The sequence below is a fragment of the Pinus tabuliformis genome, chromosome 7, assembly GCF_031772625.1.
Source record: "Pinus tabuliformis cultivar Carrire ecotype Pingquan chromosome 7, CPIR1, whole genome shotgun sequence".
Lineage (NCBI taxonomy): Eukaryota > Viridiplantae > Streptophyta > Pinopsida > Pinales > Pinaceae > Pinus > Pinus tabuliformis.
The window spans coordinates 1,423,122,610-1,423,129,894 of NC_142293.1; the positions used below are offsets into that span (position 1 = coordinate 1,423,122,610).

A 7,285-nucleotide genomic window follows, 5' to 3' on the forward strand; every position below is an offset into this window, starting at 1 on the left:
TCATGCGCAAGAGACGAGTCCATCGTCTGGGCACACCGGTAGTGTGTTGCTGCAGCTGTAAAGGTAACTCATCAATCCTCACATCGGGAATACCGAGAGTAAGGCTCTCAACCTGCTCCTGCACAGTTGTAAGGGTCTCAGTATCGTCAAGGTCGCGAATAACAGCTCTCCTAGCAGGCTCCACTGCCGGGCCAGCAACTGGCGGTCTCGGACGAACTGCTGGACGAACAGGACCAATATCTGCATGCACCCAAGAGTACAATTAAAAGTCTTGATAGAATAAAGCACAACAACATTATAAATAAGAACAGTAAACAGTAATATGGTCAAGGAGTTTACCAATGGCACCCCACTGTTCGCCATCCGGTAGCACCAAATCCGGATCACCTCGGAAATCCATACCCACATATGGATACTCGGAAAACACCATCTCCTGGCGCTCGAACCACCTGAAGAAGGCCTCAGTAAAAGTAATCTGAGGCTGACCAGCATGCCTAGACATGTGGTCGACCCACCTCTGCATGCGTGGCTCGGTCGGAGAAGGCAAGTCGAGTATGATGTACTGAGGCTGCATCAGTGGGATTTTATCCAAGGCGAAGGCAGTCATAATAGAACCAAATCCAAAGTTCTTCAGCTTCCCATCCTTTACCTTGGTCAATTGACTCTTCATCTGAACAAGTATTGCATCACACCAGTTGAATACTTTCGGTTGGAGACACTCCAAGGCGTGCTGCATATAAGATCTTTTGGCAACATGTAGAGCTGCGCTACCGGCCATCCTACCAATGGTATACAGAATGGACCTGAGAGACCTGTCAGTAATCTCACGGATAACAATCTTGTCATCTCTGCTCGGCTGAGAACCTTCCCTGCAATACTGGCGGACATAATCTCTAGTGGAATCGGTCCCCCGGGCCGTACCTGACAAGGAAATGGGGGCACCTCGTCTTGACAACCCAGTCAAGAAGTACATGTCCTCTATGGTCAAGGGGATAGACTTTCCCCTAGTCTGGAATACTTGGTTAACAGGATCCCAAGCATCAATCATATACTGCAGCAAAGTAATCTGTGCTCTCATGCTAGAGATACGGAAAAAATTCAGCAGGCCACAGTTCCGCAGCGCGTTCACCGTGACCGGGTCATGGAGGGCAATCATGTCCTCCTCTTCATGTTCTCGTTCTCGCCATGTAAGGGACATTTTGTTCAAAGTTCCCTGCAAAGCAAACAAGAGAAGGAGTAAGTTCCTGATTTTGATGAAAAACTGGCAAAAAATCATCAAAAAATGACCTGAAAACTCAGTTTTCTGAGCCCAGCGTAGGCAGAGAGTGTCCCTCCTGCGCTGAAGGTCAGGCTGCCTTAAGGCAGCTTGACATTCAGCGCAGGTTTCGAAAGGGGAACCTACGCTGAAGTTAGGGCGATTTGGCGAAACCCCTGAGGCCCAAAAAGACTGAAAAACAGGCATGAAACTGGAAAATGAAACCATGAAAAGAAAGAGCTAGGGTTTAGCTCCTACCTGGTCCAGACGGCACCGAAAATCGTCCGCAGAATCTCCCGGAATCAGCTGATGAAAATCAAGGGGGAAGAGGCACCTCCAGAGCTCCAACAAACCAAATGCAAATGAAATGGTAAATGAGAGGTAAAAACACCTTTTTATGGCTTTTTACGTAGTTTAAAGTGAAATATTAGGGTTATAATCTCATTTTCATGCAAATATTATTCATTTCTAACAAAGTTTGTTGCAGCAATTGAAAATGCAGTACTATACTTAAAACGAGAAAAGCTAGTAATTGTAAAAAATCAAAATTTGACCATATAATCGAGCAGTTTTACCGCGGAATTTATGCTCGTTAAAAAATAGAAAAGCGAGATCCGAGCAGTTTTAGCACATAGTTCATGCTCGTTAAAAAATAAACATAAGATTGAGCATTCAAGCTCATTAAAAAATGAACATACCCCGGTAAATAATCTCTGTGATCGTAAATTTATTAGCCATAAAAAGCCTTGGTCGTGTTTGCACCTGCCACCTCCATTCCATTTGGCCAATTGTTCACCTCCATATGATTGTTTACCTATTTTGAGGAACAGCTGCGAAGAGTGATTTCACCTAGCCATCCTTGTGACACTGCCGTGATTGGAAAATTCCAACCTGTACCTGGAATCTGCTGCTATCCCTGTTTATCACTCGTTCCTCAAAAGACGAGTCTTCTTTGAGCTCTTTTCATCTGACTCGTAAAATATGAAAAGTTTGCCGAGTTTTGGCCTTCCAGCTCGTTAAAGTGACCGGAAGAGCTATCCCTCCTCTAGATTTTAATCTTTTTGGACCTGAGGGATTATTACACAAAAAGGTCGAGCGCTTGTTTTATTCGGCTCGTTAAAGTTATCGAAAACTCATCCCTTCTGTATTGTTTTATACTTTTTCGGACTTAAGGGATTAGATGACGAAAAAGGGATTTTGGAGTTAACTTTCTGTACCTTTTCAGACTCTCTAAAACTGAAAAGGACCGAGTTTTCCTTGTCGTTAGACTCGTTAAAATGATTAAATAGTGACAAACTTGTCTTTAGACGAGAACGAGTTTCCCTATCGCTAGGCTTGTTAAAACATAGCGATGGGCTTGCCCGAAGGGCAGGTTATAGAACAAGCATATGTTATCCTCCTCAAGCTTGACAAAAATAAAGAGGTACTGGTCAGAAATGACTGGGGAAAAATTGGGAGAACCTCAAAGCTTAATGGTAGCAAGTCGCTCTTGAACATGACACTTTTCCTCCGTATTGCATCGGGTTGGGTTGTTTCATTCACCGGTCTCATCACCATGGTCTTCGCCAAACCATCCACAATTGGGGTAATGCTACCGATCCATCGCATCAGTGTCGTTATATGTTCAAGAGATGTTGTTCAGAAAGAGTCAACCATGTCCCATCCACTGCCATACATTATCCTTCATCCACCCATGATCGCCACCCTGAATCATATTTCACAGATTGTTTTCACCTCCACTAAAGTCATTAGCTCCGTTCCGTGTCACTGATGTGGGATTCATTAAGGCCCTCCTTTGACGGATCGCTTCTTGTCGACTTCAGCTCATTATCCAAGAAGTTGATCTAGGAACACCCCCATCAGTACTTTGAAGCTTGCATGCCTCAATGGCAAGTTTCTCACTTCCGATGACAGGTATACATCAATGACCTTCGACCAGAATATTTTGCGTGGTGTTCGACGCCAAGTCCTTTATTCACACCACGTGAATTGTACTGCAGTACCTTGAGGGTCATTATCATTATCGGTGATTCCTCTCGCGCTTGTTAACGGTTTACATTATTGACCGGTAATCAAGCGATGTCTTTCCATGTTCGACTTCAACGCAATTCTCACATGGATCGACTTGTACTTAGAGTGAAGATCGAATGAGTTTGAAGACCCCGGATCTAGTTTCATCCATCCGGGCTGCGATATATATTCAGGAAATATAAAGACATTTGATATGTACATCATTGCAGCAGATGATCATCCTACTCAAAGGATGATAATTTCAGCAGAGAATTATCAGTCTACCATCAGACGATCGTCTGTTATATGTACCAAAATGAATTTATAAAGCTGAGCATGGGAATGCCCGCCTCAGCTAGATCATGAAAGCAGAATGAAAAGTAATGTATTGTATTGTATTTTATTACAGGTCACCTCTCAGCGATTGAATGAACTTCGGATCCTCCTGATAAAGCATTTCACCTGATAAACGACCTCATACTTTAGGGGGCAACTGTTATAGACATTTTTGTGCCTTACAGCATGAAGCATGAAATGTCGATAATCTAAGGGATCCAAAGTCCCTAAACATGTTGTTCCTACCCCTAGAGGAACAAGGTCAGCAAACCACAGCACTAAATATTAGTTCTCCACCTGAAAACACTCAAAAACAAGCTAATTCTGGATCATGTCAACTGCTCCACTGAGCATCTGCGCTGAATGTCAAGAGCTACACTGTCTACCTGCGCTAAATGTCAGCTGCAAAGAAGGCTACCTGCGCTGGGCGAGTTGGGACATGTGGCACAGTCATTCCTCAAGGTGTCAATGCCCAGGAAGCTTCCAAAATGACACTTGGATCAGGGAATTCGACTTGTGATGAGTAAGAGGGTCTAGATCTCCAAGTGGAAGCAAGAACCTCCAAGTGGACTCAAGAACTGAAGAATAACTGAAGTGGGAGAGGACACTAGTCAGCTTCATGCCAGCTACAAGCTGACTCATCCTTTCTCCAAAACTCCTATATATAGAGCTCTCTCATGAGGTCTATGGAGGCTGGAATCTTGTGAATGTAAGGAAGTGTTGTTGGTTTGAGTATAGAACTATTGGGTGATTTGCTTGAAGGAGGTGAAGAGGAGATTTCTTTCTGCTAGGAGGTGATGCTGGATTGGGCATTTTATGGTTGTATCACTTCCTGAACTTTACTTCTTCCATTAATAAAGCATTTGAGGTTCTTCTATATGCATGTGTCTCAATGGTGTATTGCTATACTTGTGTATTTGATTTATTCTAATCCTTGAATCAATTATGAATGTATGCTTCTTGTAGTTTCCCTCTCTTGCCATTTTGCAGGATCTTGGTGTAGCTGGGCCAGCAAAAGAGCAAGGAGCTGGGAGCAAGCAGCAAAGAGATAAGATTGGATCAATCATTAGCGGAAGACAACGGTTAGTGGATCTCTTTCTCCCCTCTCTTACATCTCATAAAGAAGTAATCTCAAATAGCTTTGCTTTGATTGTTGCTGAGGTACTATCACCCTTAGAGTGGGATAGGGTCATTCCGTATTGGATACTTTTCCCAACAACAAGCATGGCTCACATTCGACACCCATGTGACTACATATTTGAACAATTTGTTTACAAAGTCTATTTGGATACTCAAAACCATCAGGCATGAGTAAGACCACCACTACCATTGAGCACAAGTAAGATTGTAGCCACCTGCTCTGAAATCTAACCTACTATGCTACCAACTCTATTTTGGACATTAAGAACTTGCACCTGTCCCCCTTGCCCACCTCCAAATATTTCTATATTAAAAAATGTTTCCATCTTTATCAAACCAACAATAGATTGATAAACCATGAGATTCATTCTTTAAAATTATTTTATGAACTACAATGTTAATATTGCACCCAAGAGTGATTTGTACTTAGGTGTCTATACCTTTATAGATGGTAACTAGGGTTATTTACTTGTGAATACCTTAGATTGTTTCAATTACCGTCAAACTTTCTAACTCCTTTTATTTGGAGTTTGATGTTGTTTATGATTCTAAAATGTTAAATTAATCAATTTGAAATGTTTTCTAGCTACAAACATTTAAAGGATTAATTAGAGATGTCTGATGTTTTAGAAGTGGTATAGAAAGATCCATGTTTATTCACTTGAGAATTATAAATCATAAGAATGGTTATGTATTTTTTTTTTAAACTAACATCAAACTATCATGCTTCTTTATATTTGTACTTTGATGTTATTTATGGTCATAAATTTCTATATAAATGAAGATAAATAATGTCATCTAGCTATAAACATTTGATAGATGAATTAGAGTTGTTCAATGTTTTAGTAATGGTGTAAAAACATCCATATTTATTCACTTCAACATTTTAAATCATTAAAAATAAATTGAGGGGGATTAATGCTTTTAATTCATATGATCTTAAATTTTTAAAATAACATTATTGCTAAATTCAAAGGATTTTTTAAATCTATAACACCTTTTGACATTAACAACAAAATTTCAAATGATTTTGTATCCTTTTAAGATTTCTAACCCCATATGATATGAACTTCCCAAGTATAAATAACAATTCCTTAACTACTACAATTTACACATTTAAGTTAAATAATCTATCAAATTTTAATTCCTTACCAATACAATACTAACATATTCAAAAGTAATAATCAAATTGAACTATGCTGGAACTATTATAGGGGTATACTTGTGGGCATAGGAGATCTTAGCAACATAGAAGATATTTGGTTCGTAGGAACTATTCTAGCGAAGTTTGGGCATTTGGCAAAGCTCAAGGTCCCAAATTGGATCTTCGAAGATATTTGCAAAAGGTGAATTTGTTCAGAAACCATTGTATGGTCTATGGTTGGGTGAATTCGTTCACAAACCATTGCCTTTTCTACAGTCGAATTCATTGCGATCACCACATTCTTAGCTACAACTCTTCATTCTCACTCCTTTCTTGATCCAAAATTTGTGGAGTGTATTAATCTGCAGAGAAAACTTCAAGGCATTTGAGTGTGAGCATCATATCCCTGGACTAAATGGTGACCACGGGCACTGATAACATGCAGGCTAAGCTGGTTCTTCTTGGTGATATGTGTACTGGAAAATTTGAATTATCAAAAGTTGATAATTGGAGCAACATTTTTCTCGCAGACACTCTCTGTGAATGAGTTGGCTGTGAAATTTGAGATATGGGACACTGTAGGATAGGATAAATATCATAACTTGGATACCATGCATTATTATGGTGTTGCTGGAAATATAATTGCTCATGACATAACAAATTAATATTCTTTTGTTCGAGAGAAGAATTGGGTGTTGGAGCTTAAAAGATAAGGCAACCCAAATTTGGTTATGGCCATCATTGGAAATCACTGCAAATAAGTGTGATATGGAAACAAAGAGGAAGATCAAACCAGAGGAAGCTAAAATGTATGTAAAGGGAAATGGTTTATTTTTTATGGAAATATCAGCAAAGACAATGCAAAATGTGAATGAATCATTCTATGAAATTGTATAGAGATTACCTAAAGCCTAACTCGTGTAAGAACTTTCAGGCATGTTAATCTTAGATAGACCTGCAAAGAGAGATAGAAGTTACTCTTGTTGCTTATAAGCCCTAGACTTCTTGTCACTTCAAATTTGAAGATACCCCTTTCAGCTGTAAGGAGTTATTCTGTGCACATTACTTGCTATGATTGTCATTTCTAGAGGAGATGGTGGTGGATTCATGCTTTGTTTAGAACTTGTTTTAAGTAATTTTAGCATTTAAATTTTATATTCGTAAATATGGTTTAAATAGTCAGATGGACATCAAGATAAATGGGCATAGATTCAAAAATCAAAATCGTAGTTTCTTAATATTCAGATGAATATCAAAGAAAAATTGGCATAGATTCAAAAAATAGAATGTGACTTTTGTAGGTGGTCAAAATGATTGGACGAAGGAGGATGAAAAATAGTCTCTTTGATTGGTTGGATCTACCCTGCCAAACTCATCATAGGAACACCTTCGATGTAATT

General features: G+C 39.6%; 1 pseudogene; it reads left to right on the forward strand.

Moving 5' to 3' along the window:
• The first annotated feature begins 6,300 nt into the window (after positions 1-6,300).
• Positions 6,301-6,800, forward strand: LOC149253012 (ras-related protein RHN1 pseudogene; annotated as a pseudogene).
• Positions 6,801-7,285: the final 485 nt, after the last annotated feature.